Genomic DNA, 14,930 nt, shown 5'->3' with positions numbered 1-14,930 from the left:
TGAGACAGTTAGTCATAACACAGGTAACACTTACAGGGCACACTTATGAGCACTGGGGACCTGGCTGGCAGGGTCCCAGTGACACATACAACTAAAACAACATTTATACAGTGAAATATGGGGGTAACATGCCAGGCAAGATGGTACTTTCCTACACAACCCCCCCCCCAAACGAAGGACAATAAGACTAGCCATGACCTGATGAGTCTTCATTGTCTAAGTGGAAATATCTGGAGAGTCCATCTGCATTGGAGTGGGTACTCCCAGGTTTATGTTCCACTGTATAGTCCATTCCCTGTAGGGATATGGACCACCTCAACAATTTAGGATTTTCACCTTTCATTTGTTTTAGCCAAAGTAGAGGTTTGTGGTCTGTCTGAACAATCAAGTGAGTGCCAAACAGGTATGGCCTCAACTTCCTCAGTGCCCAGACCACAGCAAAGGCCTCCCTCTCTATGGCAGACCAACGCTTTTCTCTAGGGGTCAACCTCCTGCTGATAAAAGCAACAGGTTGATCCTGGCCCTCAGAATTAAGTTGTGATAAGACTGCCCCTACCCCTAATTCAGATGCATCAGTTTGGACAATGAATTTTTTGGAGTACCAGGGGCTTTTAAGGACAGGTGCAGAGCACATGGTCTGCTTCAGCTCCTCAAAAGCTTTCTGACAGCTAGCTGTCCACAATACCTTTTTAGGCATTTTCTTAGATGTGAGGTCATTAAGAGGGGCTGCAATGGAGCCATAGTTCTTTATGAACCTCCTGTAATACCCAGTGAGGCCTAAGAAGGCTCTCACCTGGGTCTGAGTTGTAGGGGGAACCCAATCTATAATAGTTAGATTTTTCCCCTGAAGTGGTGCAATCTGTTCACCACCTACAAGGTGTCCCAGATAAACCACTTTGCCCTTCCCTATCTGGCACTTTGAAGCCTTGATAGTGAGGCCTGCCTTTTGCAGGGCCTCCAAAACTTTCCATAGGTGGACCAGGTGATCATCCCAGCTGGAGCTAAAGACAGCTATATCATCTAGATATGCTGCACTACAAGCTTCCAGCCCTAGCAGGACTGTGTTCACCAACCTTTGAAAAGTGGCAGGTGCATTTTTCAATCCAAAAGGCATTACTGTGAATTGGTAATGGCCTCCAATGGTTGAAAATGCAGTTTTTGCTTTTGCATCTTCTGATAACTTGATCTGCCAATACCCTGCAGTCAAATCAAAAGTGCTTAGATACTTGGCAGATGCCAGTGTATCTATCAGCTCATCTGCCCTAGGTATAGGGTGAGCATCAGTTTTGGTTACTTGGCTGAGACCTCTATAGTCTACACAAAACCGCATTTCCTTCTTTCCATCTTTGGAATGAGGTTTTGGTAAAAGTACCGCAGGAGAGGCCCATGGACTTTCAGAGTGCTCAACCACTCCCAGTTCAAGCATTTTCTGCACTTCTTGTTTTATGCAGTCTCTGACATGGTCAGGTTGCCTATAGATCTTACTTTTGACAGGCAAGCTGTCTCCAGTATCTATAGTGTGCTCACACCAAGAAGTGGTGCCTGGCACAGTAGAGAAGAGTTCAGAAAACTGACCCAGGAGATTTATGCAGTGGTCTTTCTGCTCAGCAGTAAGACAATCTGCCAAAACTACACCTTCCACTAGAGCATCTTGCTCTGTGGAAGAGAAGAGATCAGGGAGAGGGTCACTCTCTTCTTCCGGTCCTTCATCTGTTGCCATGAGCAGGGTGAGATCAGCCCTGTCATAGTAGGGTTTCAGGCGATTGACATGGAGCACCCTAAGGGGACTCCTGGCAGTGCCTAAGTCAACTAAGTAGGTGACTTCACCCTTTTTCTCAACAATAATGTGGGGTCCACTCCATTTGTCTTGGAGTGCTCTTGGGGCCCCAGGCTCCAAGACCCACACTTTCTGCCCTGGTTGGTACTGAACCAAAACAGCCTTCTGGTCATGCCATTGCTTTTGGAGCTCTTGGCTGGCCTGAAGGTTTTTACTGGCCTTTTTCATGTACTCAGCCATTCTAGATCTTAGGCCAAGTACATAGTCCACTATGTCTTGCTTAGGAGCTTTTAAAGGTTGTTCCCAACCCTCCTTCACAAGTGTTAGAGGACCTCTCACAGGGTGTCCAAATAGGAGTTCAAAGGGGCTGAAGCCCACTCCTTTTTGGGGTACCTCCCTGTAAGCAAAAAGGAGGCAAGGTAACAGGATATCCCATCTCCTGCAGAGTTTTTCAGGGAGTCCCATTATCATTCCTTTGAGAGTTTTATTAAACTTCTCAACCAGTCCATTTGTTTGTGGATGATAGGGTGTAGTGAACTTGTATGTCACACCACATTCCTTCCACATGGCCTTTAAGTAAGCAGACATGAAATTGCTTCCCCTGTCTGATACCACCTCTTTTGGGAAGCCCACCCTGGAAAAGATTCCCAGGAGGGCCTTTGCCACTGCAGGAGCTGTAGTGATCCTTAGAGGAATTGCTTCAGGATATCTGGTGGCATGGTCCACTACCACCAAGATAAACCTATTGCCTGAAGCAGTAGGAGGGTCAAGGGGGCCAACTATGTCAACCTCTACCCTTTTAAAGGGAACCCCAACCACAGGCAGTGGAATAAGGGGTGCCTTTGGAGTGCCACCTGTCTTGCCACTGGCTTGACAGGTTTCACAGGACTTACAAAATTCCTTTGTTTCCTCTGACATTCTAGGCCAATGAAACAAGGGGACAAGCCTGTCCCAAGTTTTCATTTGCCCCAAATGTCCAGCTAAGGGAATGTCGTGGGCTAGAGTTAGGAGGAACTTTCTGTATTCCTGAGGAATCACTAATCTCCTGGCAGTTCCAGGTTTAGGATCCCTTGCTTCAGTATACAAAAGGTTATCCTCCCAGTAAACTCTGTGAGAGTCACTGACATCCCCATTTGCTTGTTTGACAGCTTGCTGCCTTAGACCCTCTAATGTGGGACAGGTATGCTGTGCCACACTCAGCTCCTCCCTGGCAGGCCCCCCTTCACCCAAACGCTCAGCAGTGTCTGCTTCCAGCTCCTCTGGTGTAGGTTCTGCACAGGGTGGAAATTCTTCTTCCTAAGAAGTTGAATCCACTGTAGAGGGAGGGATAGTAGGTAGTGATTTACCTTTACTAACCCTAGCTTTAGGGAGCACTTGGTCCATTCTTCCAGGATCCAAGTCACCCTGTCCTTTTTGCTTTTTGGCCTGAGCCCTGGTTAAAGCAAAAATATGCCCTGGAATGCCCAGCATTGCTGCATGAGCCTCCAACTCCACATCTGACCAAGCTGATGTCTCTAAATCATTCCCTAGTAGACAGTCTACAGGTAAATCTGAGGCAACCACAACTTTCTTTGGACCAGTAACCCCCCCCCCCAGTTGAGATTTACAACAGCCATGGGGTGGCTAAGTGTTTTGTTATGAGCATTGGTTACTTGGTACTGGTGACCAAGTAGGTGTTGTTCAGGGTGGACCATTTTCTCTATTACCATGGTAACACTGGCACCTGTGTCCCTGTAGGCCTGAACCTCAACACCATTTATTAGGGGAAGTTGCTTGTACTTATCCATATTAAGGGGACAAGCAACCAAGGTGGCCAAATCAATGGCCCCCTCAGAGACTAACACAGCCTCTGCGGTCTCCCTAACAAGACCAACCCCAACTAAGTTACAAAAAGTGAGCCCAGCTACTCCCTTGGATTGGCTATTAGTAGGTTTGTTCCCACCACCACTGCTATTACTAGGGGCACTAGGTGTAGCAGCAGGGGTTGTAGTGGTAGGAGGCTTGGTGCTTTTCTTTGGACAACTGGGATCTGTTGTCCAATGGCCTTTTATTTTACATAAATAGCACCATGGTTTCTTTTCTTTGTTTTGATTTGAAGAGGATTTGGACCCACCCCCCCCACCAGATTGTTTTTGTGGGCCTGATGAAGACTCATTTTTAGATTTGTCCCCACCTTTGTCAGAAGACTTACCATCCTTCTTCTTGCCATCCTTGTCACCCCCTGTATGAACTTTTCTGTTCACCCTTGTTCTGACCCATCTGTCTGCCTTCTTTCCCAATTCTTGGGGAGAGGTCAGATCTGAGTCTACCAGGTACTGGTGTAACAAATCAGACAAACAATTATTAAGTATATGCTCTCTCAGGATTAAGTTATACAGGCTTTCATAGTCAGAAACTTTACTGCCATGTAACCACCCCTCCAAGGCCTACACTGAATGGTCAACAAAGTCTACCCAGTCTTGTGAAGACTCCTTTTTGGTTTCTCTGAACTTCATCCTGTACTGTTCAGTGGTTAAGCCATAACCATCTAGGAGTGCATTCTTAAGAACTGCAAAATTATTGGCATCACTTTCCTTCACAGAAAGGAGCCTACCCCTACCCTTTCCACTGAAAGATAGCCATAGGATAGCAGCCCACTGCCTTTGAGGGACCTCCTGTACAACACAGGCCCTCTCAAGTGCAGCAAACCACTTGTTAATGTCATCCCCCTCCTTGTAAGGGGGAACTATCTTGTGCAGATTTCTAGAATCATGCTCTTTTGCAGGATGACTATTGGGAATACTGCTGCTGCCACCATGGGGTCCTAACCCCAACCTCTGTCTTTCTTTTTCTAAGTCTAAAGATTCCCTGTCTAGAGCCAGCTGTTGCTGTTTACGCGTCAGCCTGGACTCTTCTACTCTCAATCTATTGAGTTCCCTTTCTAACATTCTGTCTTCAGTGAGGGTGGGTTGGGCATGCCTTGACACAGAAGAATGGTGTGAATGAACAGAGGGACACCTGTCCCTAACAGATGGCACTCTAACATTCTGTCCTATAGAAGTAACACTCCTACTGTGATGGGAACTCACATAAGTACCAGCCATGCTAGGTGGCCTGCTAAGGGGCAGGTTGGGAAGGTTTCCTTCTAACCCTTTTCCTAGGGGTGCCCCAGAATCAGAGTGGGAGCCATCAGCTAATTTCTCACCAGAAGTGCCAACTAAGGTCTTATCTTGTTCAATGAGCATATTAACTAACAGTTGCCTTGAGGGATTCTTCCCTACCCCTAAACCTCTATCTACACAGAGACTCCTTGCTTCTTTCCAGCTAAGGTTGTCATAAGCTATGCTGGCCAGATCAAGATGTTGGCCTGTACCAGACATGATAGAAAAGGTTTAAGGGACAGAAAAAGAAAGAAAAAGTTTTTGGACTTTTTAAAGAACAGAAAAAAACTTTTAAAACTTTTTAAGAACTTTTTGAAAGTTTAGATGTACTTTTCAGCACTTAGTAAAAGAAGTGAGAGAAGAAAAGCAAAACTTTTTGGTTAGGTGTACATACACTGAACTTGTTTTGTATATTTTTCTCTTATGAAAAGTACAATGACAAAAGTGGTAAGTAGTTGCAAGTACTTATCCCACCGCTGCACAACCAATGTAGGAGGCTGGGCTGGCTTGTAGTGGGTACCAAGGGGTACTTACACCTTGCACCAGGCCCAGGTATCCCTTATTAGTGTAGAGGGGTGTCTAGCAGCTTAGGCTGATAGAAAAGATAGCTTAGCAGAGCAGCTTAGGCTGAAATAGGAGACGAGTGAAGCTCCTACAGTACCACTAGTGTCACTTGCACAATATCATAAGAAAACACAATACACAGTTATACTAAAAATAAAGGTACTTTATTTTTATGACAATATGCCAAAGTATCTCAGTGAGTACCCTCAGTATGGGGATAGCAAATATACACAAGATATATGTACACAATACCAAAATATGTAGTAATAGCAATAGAAAACAGTGCAAACAATGTATAGTCACAATAGAATGCAATGGGGGCACATAGGGATAGGGGCAACACAAACCATATACTCTAGAAGTGGAATGCGAACCACGAATGGACCCCAAACCTATGTGACCTTGTAGAGGGTCGCTGGGACTGTAAGAAAACAGTGAGGGTTAGAAAAATAACCCACCCCAAGACCCTGAAAAGTGGGTGCAAAGTGCACCTAAGTTCCCCAGAGAGCACAGAAGTCGTGATAGGGGAATTCTGCCAGAAACAACAACACCAGCAATGCAACAACGATGGATTTCCTGACGAGAGTACCTGTGGAACAAGGGGACCAAGTCCAAGAGTCACGATCAAGTCGAGAGTGGGCAGATGCCCAGGAAATGCCAGCTGTGGGTGCAAAGAAGCTGCCACCAGAGGGTAGAAGCTGTAAATTCTGCAAGAACGACAAAGGATAGAAACTTTCCCTTTGGAGGCTGGATGTCCCACGTCGTGAAGAGTCGTGCAGAAGTGTTTCCGTGCAAAAAGACCGCAAACAAGCCTTGCTAGCTGCAAGGGTTGCGGTTAGGGTTTTTGGATGCTGCTGTGGTCCAGGAGGGACCAGGATGTCACCAATTGCGTGAGAAGACAGAGGGGGCGCCCAGCAAGACAAGGAGCCCACTCAGAAGCAAGCAGCACCCACAGAAGTGCCGGAACAGACACTATGAAGGGAGTGAACCAGAGCTCACCCGAAGTCACGAAAGAGGGTCCCACGACGCCGGAAGACAACTCAGGAGGTCGTGTACTGCAGGTTAGAGTGCCGGCGACCCAGGCTTGGCTGTCCACAAAGGAAATCCTGGAAGAGTGCACAGGAGCCGGAGTAGCTGCAAAACACGCTGTTCCCAGCAATGCAGTCTAGCGTGGGGAGGCAAGGACTTACCTCCACCAAACTTGGACTGAAGAGTCACTGGACTGTGGGAGTCACTTGGACAGAGTTGCTGAGTTCAAGGGACCTCGCTCGTTGTGCTGAGAGGAGACCCAGAGGACCGGTGATGCAGTTCTTTGGTGCCTGCGGTTGCAGAGGGAAGATTCAGTCGACCCACAGGAGATTTCTTCGGAGCTTCTAGTGCAGAGAGGAGGCAGACTACCCCCACAGCATGCACCACCAGGAAAACAGTCGAGAAGGCGGCAGGATCAGCATTACAAGGTCGCAGTAGTCGTCTTTGCTACTTTGTTGCAGTTTTGCAGGCTTCCAGCGCGGTCAGCAGTCGATTCCTTGGCAGAAGGTGAAGAGAGTGATGCAGAGGAACTCTGATGAGCTCTTGCATTCGTTATCTAAAGAATTCCCCGAAGCAGAGACCCTAAATAGCCAGAAAAGGAAGTTTGGCTACCTAGGTGAGAGGATAGGCTAGCAACACAGGTAAGAGCCTATCAGAAGGAGTCTCTGACGTCACCTGCTGGCCCTGGCCACTCAGAGCAGTCCAGTGTGCCAGCAGCACCTCTGTTTCCAAGATGGCAGAGGTCTGGAGCACACTGGAGGAGCTCTGGGCACCTCCCAGGGGAGGTGCAGGTCAGGGGAGTGGTCACTCCCCTTCCCTTTGTCCAGTTTCGCGCCAGAACAGGGCTGGGGGATCCCTGAACCGGTGTAGACTGGCTTATGCAGAAATGGGCACCATCTGTGCCCATGAAAGCATTTCCAGAGGCTGGGGGAGGCTACTCCTCCCCTGCCTTAACACCTTTTTCCAAAGGGAGAGGGTGTAACACCCTCTCTCTGAGGAAGTCCTTTGTTCTGCCTTCCTGGACCAAGCCTGGCTGGACCCCAGGAGGGCAGAAACCTGTCTGAGGGGTTGGCAGCAGCAGCAGCTGCAGTGAAACCCCGGGAAAGGCAGTTTGGCAGTACCCGGGTCTGTGCTAGAGACCCGGGGAATCATGGGATTGTCTCCCCAATACCAGGATGGCATTGGGGGGGCAATTCCATGATCTTAGACATGTTACATGGCCATATTCGGAGTTACCATTGTGAAGCTATACATAGGTAGTGACCTATGTATAGTGCACGCGTGTAATGGTGTCCCCGCACTCACAAAGTCCGGGGAATTGGCCCTGAACAATGTGGGGGCACCTTGGCTAGTGCCAGGGTGCCCACACACTAAGTAACTTAGCACCCAACCTTTACCAGGTAAAGGTTAGACATATAGGTGACTTATAAGTTACTTAAGTGCAGTGAAAAATGGCTGTGAAATAACGTGGACGTTATTTCACTCAGGCTGCAGTGGCAGGCCTGTGTAAGAATTGTCAGAGCTCCCTATGGGTGGCAAAAGAAATGCTGCAGCCCACAGGGATCTCCTGGAACCCCAATACCCTGGGTACCTCAGTACCATATACTAGGGAATTATAAGGGTGTTCCAGTATGCCAATGTAAATTGGTAAAATTGGTCACTAGCCTGTTAGTGACAATTTGGAAAGAAATGAGAGAGCATAACCACTGAGGTTCTGATTAGCAGAGCCTCAGTGAGACAGTTAGTCATAACACAAGTAACACTTACAGGGCACACTTATGAGCACTGGGGCCCTGGCTGGCAGGGTCCCAGTGACACATACAACTAAAACAACATATATACAGTGAAATATGGGGGTAACATGCCAGGCAAGATGGTACTTTCCTACACGGGGTGTCCCTTTCTGCACAAAAACAATCCTTTGAAAATTACGCTTTGGCACTTCTGTGTGTGCTGCAGAATTGCCCTTAGTGATTGTTTATATGCAGGAAGGGACACCTTCCCACACATAGACAATCACACCCCTCAACGCAGACATCCTTGCATGATGGTGCAAGGATGCCTGCATTGGCGCTGGCCGCTAAATTTAGAGCCAGCACAGGGGACAACACAGGAGTGCGCCGTATTCAATTAAATATGGCGCATCCCTGCATTGTGAAAGTGACGGAGCGCGCTGCTTCCGATTTTAGCCCAGCATTGTTCTGCTTTTCAGTAAATCTGGCAGAAAAGGAGTTTGCTACACTAATAATTACTAGGCCTGGGTGGAAATTTCAATTACACCAGACTAGTTGGCATAATTTCTGTAATCCTGCATTGCTCTTTGAGACATAATTCCTGATAATTTCATGATTACTCATCCTCTTGTAATTAGGAATAATTTTGGGGAATGCTCGCAATTTTTTAGCTTAAAATGCATGCAGCGCCATCCTGGGATCAAGAAGTCTGAACACAGCGGTCATCTCAACACTGCAAAAGGAGGTCCCACGACACCGGAGATCAACTCAGGGAGCTGAGCATCACAGAACAGAGTGCTGGGGACCTAGGCTCGGCCGCGCATGCAGGATTTTCTGGAAATGTGCACAGAAGCTCTTGTAGCTGCAGTTCTCACAGTGCACATGATTACTGTCTGGAGAGGGGAGGCAAGGACTTACCTCCACCAAATTTGGACAGTTGGACCACTGGACAGTCTGGGTCACTTAGGTCCACCACCTGTGTTCCAGGGGCCACGCTCATAAGGATGAGAGGGGTCCCACAGTACAGGTGAAGCTGGAGTTTGTTGCCTGCTGAAGCAGGGGGAAGATTTTGTCGACCAACTGGAGATTTCTTTGTGGCTTCCAGTGTGGGGTGAAGGCAGGCAGCCCCCAGAGCATGCACCACCAGGAAACAGTCGAGAAAGCTGACAGGATTAGGTGCTACAATGTCGCTGGTAGTCTTCTTGCTACTTTGTTGCAGTTTTGCAGGCGTCCTGGAGCAGTCAGCGGTTGATCCTCGGCAGAAGTCGAAGAGAGAGGTGCAGAGGAACTCTGGTGAATTCTTGCAAGTCGTTATCTGAGGAAAAGCCCACTGGAGAGACCCTAAATAGCCCTCAGAGGAGGATTGGCCACCTAGTCAGGAGGGGTCTCTGACATCACCTGCTGGCACTGGCCACTCAGAGGCCTCCAGAGTGCCCTCAAACCTCTGCAAACAAGATGGAAGAGGTCTGGGACACACTGGAGAAGCTCTGGGCAACACCCCTCGGTGGTGATGAACAGGGGAGTGGTCACTCCCCTTTCCGTTGTCCAGTTTTGCACCAGGACAGGGACTGGAAGTTCCCTAAACTTGTGTAGACTTGCTTATGCACGGAGGGCACCATCTGTGCCCTTCAAAGCATTTCCAGAGGCTGGGAGAGGCTACCCCTCCCCAGCCTTTAACACATATTTCCAAAGGGAGAGGGTGTAACACCCTCTCTCAGAGGAAATTCTTTGTTCTGCATTCCTGGGACTGGGCTTCCCAGACCCCAGGAGGGCAGAACCCTGTCTGTGGTGTGGCAGAAGCGGTAGCGGGCAGAGAAAACACCAGAGAGCTGGTTTTGCAGTAGTCGGGGTCCATAGTGGAGCCCCGGGGATGCATGGAATTGGCTCCCCAATACCAGATTTGGCAGGGAGGACAATTCCATGATCTTAGACATGTTAGATGGCCATGTTCGGAGTTACCATTGTGAAGCTACATATAGGTATTGATCTATATGTAGTGCACACGTGTAATGGTGTCCCCGCACTCACAAAGTCCGGGGAAATAGCCCTGAACTATGTGGGGGCACCTTTGCTAGTGCAAGGGTGCCCTCACACTTAGTAACTTTGCACCTAACCTTCAGTAAGTGAAGGTTAGACATATAGGTGACTTATAAGTTACTTAAGTGCAGTGAAAATGTCTGTGAAATAATGTGTGCGTGATTTCACCCAGGCTGCAGTGGCAGTCCTGTGTAAAGGTTTGTCTGAGCTCCCTATGCGTGGCAAAATAAATTCTGCAGCTCATAGGGATCTCTTGGAACCCCTATAACCTGGGTACCTAGGCACCATATACTAGGGAATTATAAGGGTGTTCCAGTGTGCCAGTTGAAATTGGTAAAAGTGGTCACGAGCCTATAGTGACAAATTTAAAGGCAGCGAGAACATAAGCCCTGAGGTTCTGATTAGCAGAGCCTCAGTGACACAGTTAGTCACTACACAGGTATACACATTCAGGCCACAAACTATGAGCACTGGCGTCCTGGCTAGCAGGAGCCCAGTGAGACAGGCAAAAACAAACTGACATACATATAAAAATGGGGGTAACATGCCAGGCAAGATGGTATTTTCCTACACAACTCCTCCCTCAAACGAAGGACAATAAGGCTAACCTTGTCCAGATGAGGCTTCATTGTCTAAGTGGAAAGATCTGGAGAGTCCATCTGCATTGGAGTGGGTACTCCCAGGTCTTTGTTCCACTGTATAGTCCATTCCCTGTTGGGAGATGGACCACCCCAACAGTTTAGGCTTTTCACCTTTGATTTGTTTAAGCCATAATAGCAGTCTGTGGTCTGTCTAAACAATAAAGTGAGTACCAAAGAGGTATTGTCTCAACTTTTTCTAGTCCCAGACCACAGCAAAGGCCTCCCTCTCTATGGCAGACCAATTCTTTTCTCTAGGGGTCAACCTTCTGCTGATAAAAGCAACAGGTTGATCCAGTCCTCAGTGTTAAGCTGTGATAGAACTGCCCCTACCCATTATTCAGAAGCATCAGTTTGAACTATGAATTTGTGGGAGTAACGAGGGCTTTTTAGGACAGGTGCAGAGCACATGGCCTGTTTGAGATCATCAAAAGCCTTTTGACAGCTAGCTGTCTATAATACCTTTTTAGGCATCTTCTTTGATGTGAGGTCATTAAGAGGGGCAGCCATAGTGCCATAATTCTTTATGAACCTCCTGTAGTACCGTGTGAGGCCTAGGAAGGCTCTCACTTGGGTTTGAGTTGTAGTGGGAGCACATTCCTTAATGGTTTGGATCATGCCCTGCAGTGGTGCAATCTGTTCCCCACCTACCAGGTGGCCCAGATAAACCACTTTCCCCTGCCCTATCTGGCACTTTGAAGCCTTGATAGTGAGGCCTGCCTTTTGCAGGACCTCCAAAACGTTCCACAGGTGGACCAGGTGATCATCCCAGGTGGAGCTAAAGACAGAAATATCATCTAGATATGCTGCACTAAAGGCTTCCAATCCTTAGAGGACTGTATTCACCAACCTCTGAAAAGTGGAAAGTGCATTTTTCAATCCAATCGGCATATCAGTGAAATTGATAGTGCCCTCCAATGGTTGAAAATGCTGTCTTTGGTTTAGCCTCTTCTGATAACTTAATCTGCCAATACCCTGCAGTTAAATCAAAAGTGCTTAGATACTTGGCAGAGGCCAGTGTATCTATCAGCTCATCTGCCCTGGGTATAGGGTGAGCATCAGTTTTTGTTACTTGATTGAGACCCCTATAGTCCACACAAAGCCTCATTTCCTTTTTTCCATCTTTACTACCTACGTGTGCATTATTTCACTCAGGCTGCAGAGACAGTTCTGTGTAAAGGTTTGTCTGGGCTCCCTATGGGTGGCAAAATAAATTCTGCAGCCCATACGGATCTCTTGGAACCCCAATACCCTGGGTACCTAGGTACCACATACTAGGAAATTATAAGGGTGTTCCAGTGTGCCAATTTAAATTGGTAAAAGTGGTCACTAGCCTATAGTGACAAATTTAAAGGCAGAGAGAGCATAAGCCCTGAGGTTCTGATTAGCAGATCCTCAGTGACACAGTTAGTCACTACACAGGTATACACATTCAGGCCACAAACTATGAGCACTGGGGTCCTGGCTAACAGGATCCCAGTGAGACAGGCAAAAACAAACTGACATGGAGTAACATGCCAAGCAAGATGGTACTTTCCTAGAGTTGCTCTGAGAAAATTGTCAAGGACTGTTGTGTGAGGCAAAGGTAATCATATTGGCCTCTGGGTCTTGACATAAAATCTAGGTTTAGACTCAGGGAATTATTCAATAGTACAACCATACGAAAATCCACAGAAATGCAGTTGTGTCAAATGTGAGGGAGCTTTACTGCAACAAAGGCTATTTTCCATTCACAAGGCCAGGACTGGCCTCCATTCACAGCTACATCTTCAGGAATGTTCTACTTTTAATTGGGCAGGCCAATACGTTTTCCGGTCGACTTGTCTTGATGAGACCCTTTAATCAGCTCAAGGGCTGAAAAATCGGCATTAGAATTACCTGGCCACGAGTTTGCAAATTAGTGTAAAATGTAACTGTGATTTTAAACAGGATTCTACTTGTTCATGTGGAGAGATCAGGGATTCTCACTTAAAGCTGCTTTTTAATTGTACATAATCATGTTATGCACTTCACTTTCTTTCACTTTCACTGTGTCATCTGCACTTTGTGGCCTTATATGACCATTTGATGCTTAATGCTTCAAGTGCATATAAAGAATTCATGATGTACAATGAAGGCCTGCGCAATGTATCTATTACAATAATGGACTGATTGTTTAATTCAGGGTACCTCCAACTGAGTTAGGACAGATGTCAACATTTGAAAGAGTCCCGCAAGACCATTGTGATTAATATTATAGATATACACAGGTCACACTGGGCTTTATGGATTGGTCGTTAGTATTTAGTTTACTAAATGAGTTTGCAGTACCAAACATTAACTATATCTAATGTTTATACTATGAACCCTTGCAGGTTTGGTAAAAGCCATAGACAACAAAGAAACAAGAGGCAGCTTAAAAGTACAAATAACTGGTTATCATCCGAACTTAAGAATGATGAAGCAAAAGTATAAAATTATAATTATTCTTCATGATGGGACATTTTATCTGATATTCTGACAAAGAAAAGTCGATGACTTGATTCCCTTCCAAAAAGATTCAAAACACATATGTTCATAATGTATGTCTAACTCTTCTTTCCTCCCCGCCTTCGTCATCCTCTTGTAGCTTATTCTTATTTATTTATTGTTACAGTTTTATGTGAAGCATTCCATTGTTCTTGTGGTTAGGTTCATGCTACAGAAATATCCTATATAAATAAATAAATAAATTAAGGCTCAGAAATATAAAATATTAAAAGTAATCAGTGCTTCAATCAATTTATAAAATCACACAGAAAACACAAGTGTTTAACTGAAAGTGTGCTGCCAATCATGGGTAATTTATCCACAAAAACCTTAAAGGTTTACCGATCACAACCACCTTGGTCCTTGCTAAGGGGATGCCTGTGTAATTGGCCTTTGTCTATGTGTTTATGTCACGCATAGTGAACCTACACCTCTCTCCTAGCTGCACGTCCTAAAAATCAGTATACAGGGGGTCATTCTGACCTTGGCGGTAAAATGCCCTTACCGCCGGTGATAAGACCGCCATAACACCGCCGCGGCCGCGGTCAACCGCCACGGTCATTCTGACCCACAGCGGCCAAACCTCCAAAAATCCGTCCTCCACTGCAGCCCGCCACATCGGCGGGCAGCGATAAACTGGAGATGACCAAACCTCCACCGTCACGCCAATAGAAATACGCCCATGCCATTACGACCCACGAATCCACACGGCGGTCATTCAAACGCGGTATTTCATTGGCGGTACACACCGCCGCGGTCAGAATACACACACATCACCAAAACACAGCCACATTGGACAATTTGAAATACACACACCTGATACACATACACACACCACTCCCACACAATCAACCAACTATAAAACACACACCCACATCACCCACAAACCCCTGCGACCCTAATTACTGAGAGAAGGAGAGAGAGACACAGCAGACAATCCACAGCAAGACACACTGAGGCACACTACACCATCACACACACCACATAGTAGCACAAAGCACCACTCACCAACACACTCCTCATCACATACACCACCCCACACCTCACCCACACCACCCCATGGCACCCCAAAGGCACCCACGCTTTTCGGACCAAGAACTCCGGGTCATGGTGGAGGAAATCCTAAGAGTGGAACCCCAGCTCTTCGGCTCGCAGGTGCAGCACACCAGTATAGCCAGGAAGGCGGAGCTATGGCAGCGGATCGTGGACAGGGTCAACGCGGTGGGACAGCATCCCAGGAATAGGGAGGACATCCGCAAAAGATGGAACGACCTACGGGGGAAGGTCCGATCGATGGTCTCCAGGCACAACATCGCGGTCCAGAAGACTGGCGGCGGACCCCCACCCACCCCTCCCGAATTTACATCGTGGGAGCAAGAGGTCTTGACCATCCTGCATCCTCAGGGCCTCGCTGGAGTAGCCGGAGGAATGGACTCTGGTAAGTCCAATCTCAACTACTATATCCCCCCCACCCCACCAGCATGCCAACCCACACCCCCACCCT

The sequence above is a fragment of the Pleurodeles waltl genome, chromosome 1_1, assembly GCF_031143425.1.
Source record: "Pleurodeles waltl isolate 20211129_DDA chromosome 1_1, aPleWal1.hap1.20221129, whole genome shotgun sequence".
Lineage (NCBI taxonomy): Eukaryota > Metazoa > Chordata > Amphibia > Caudata > Salamandridae > Pleurodeles > Pleurodeles waltl.
This window is presented reverse-complemented; position numbering follows the sequence as displayed.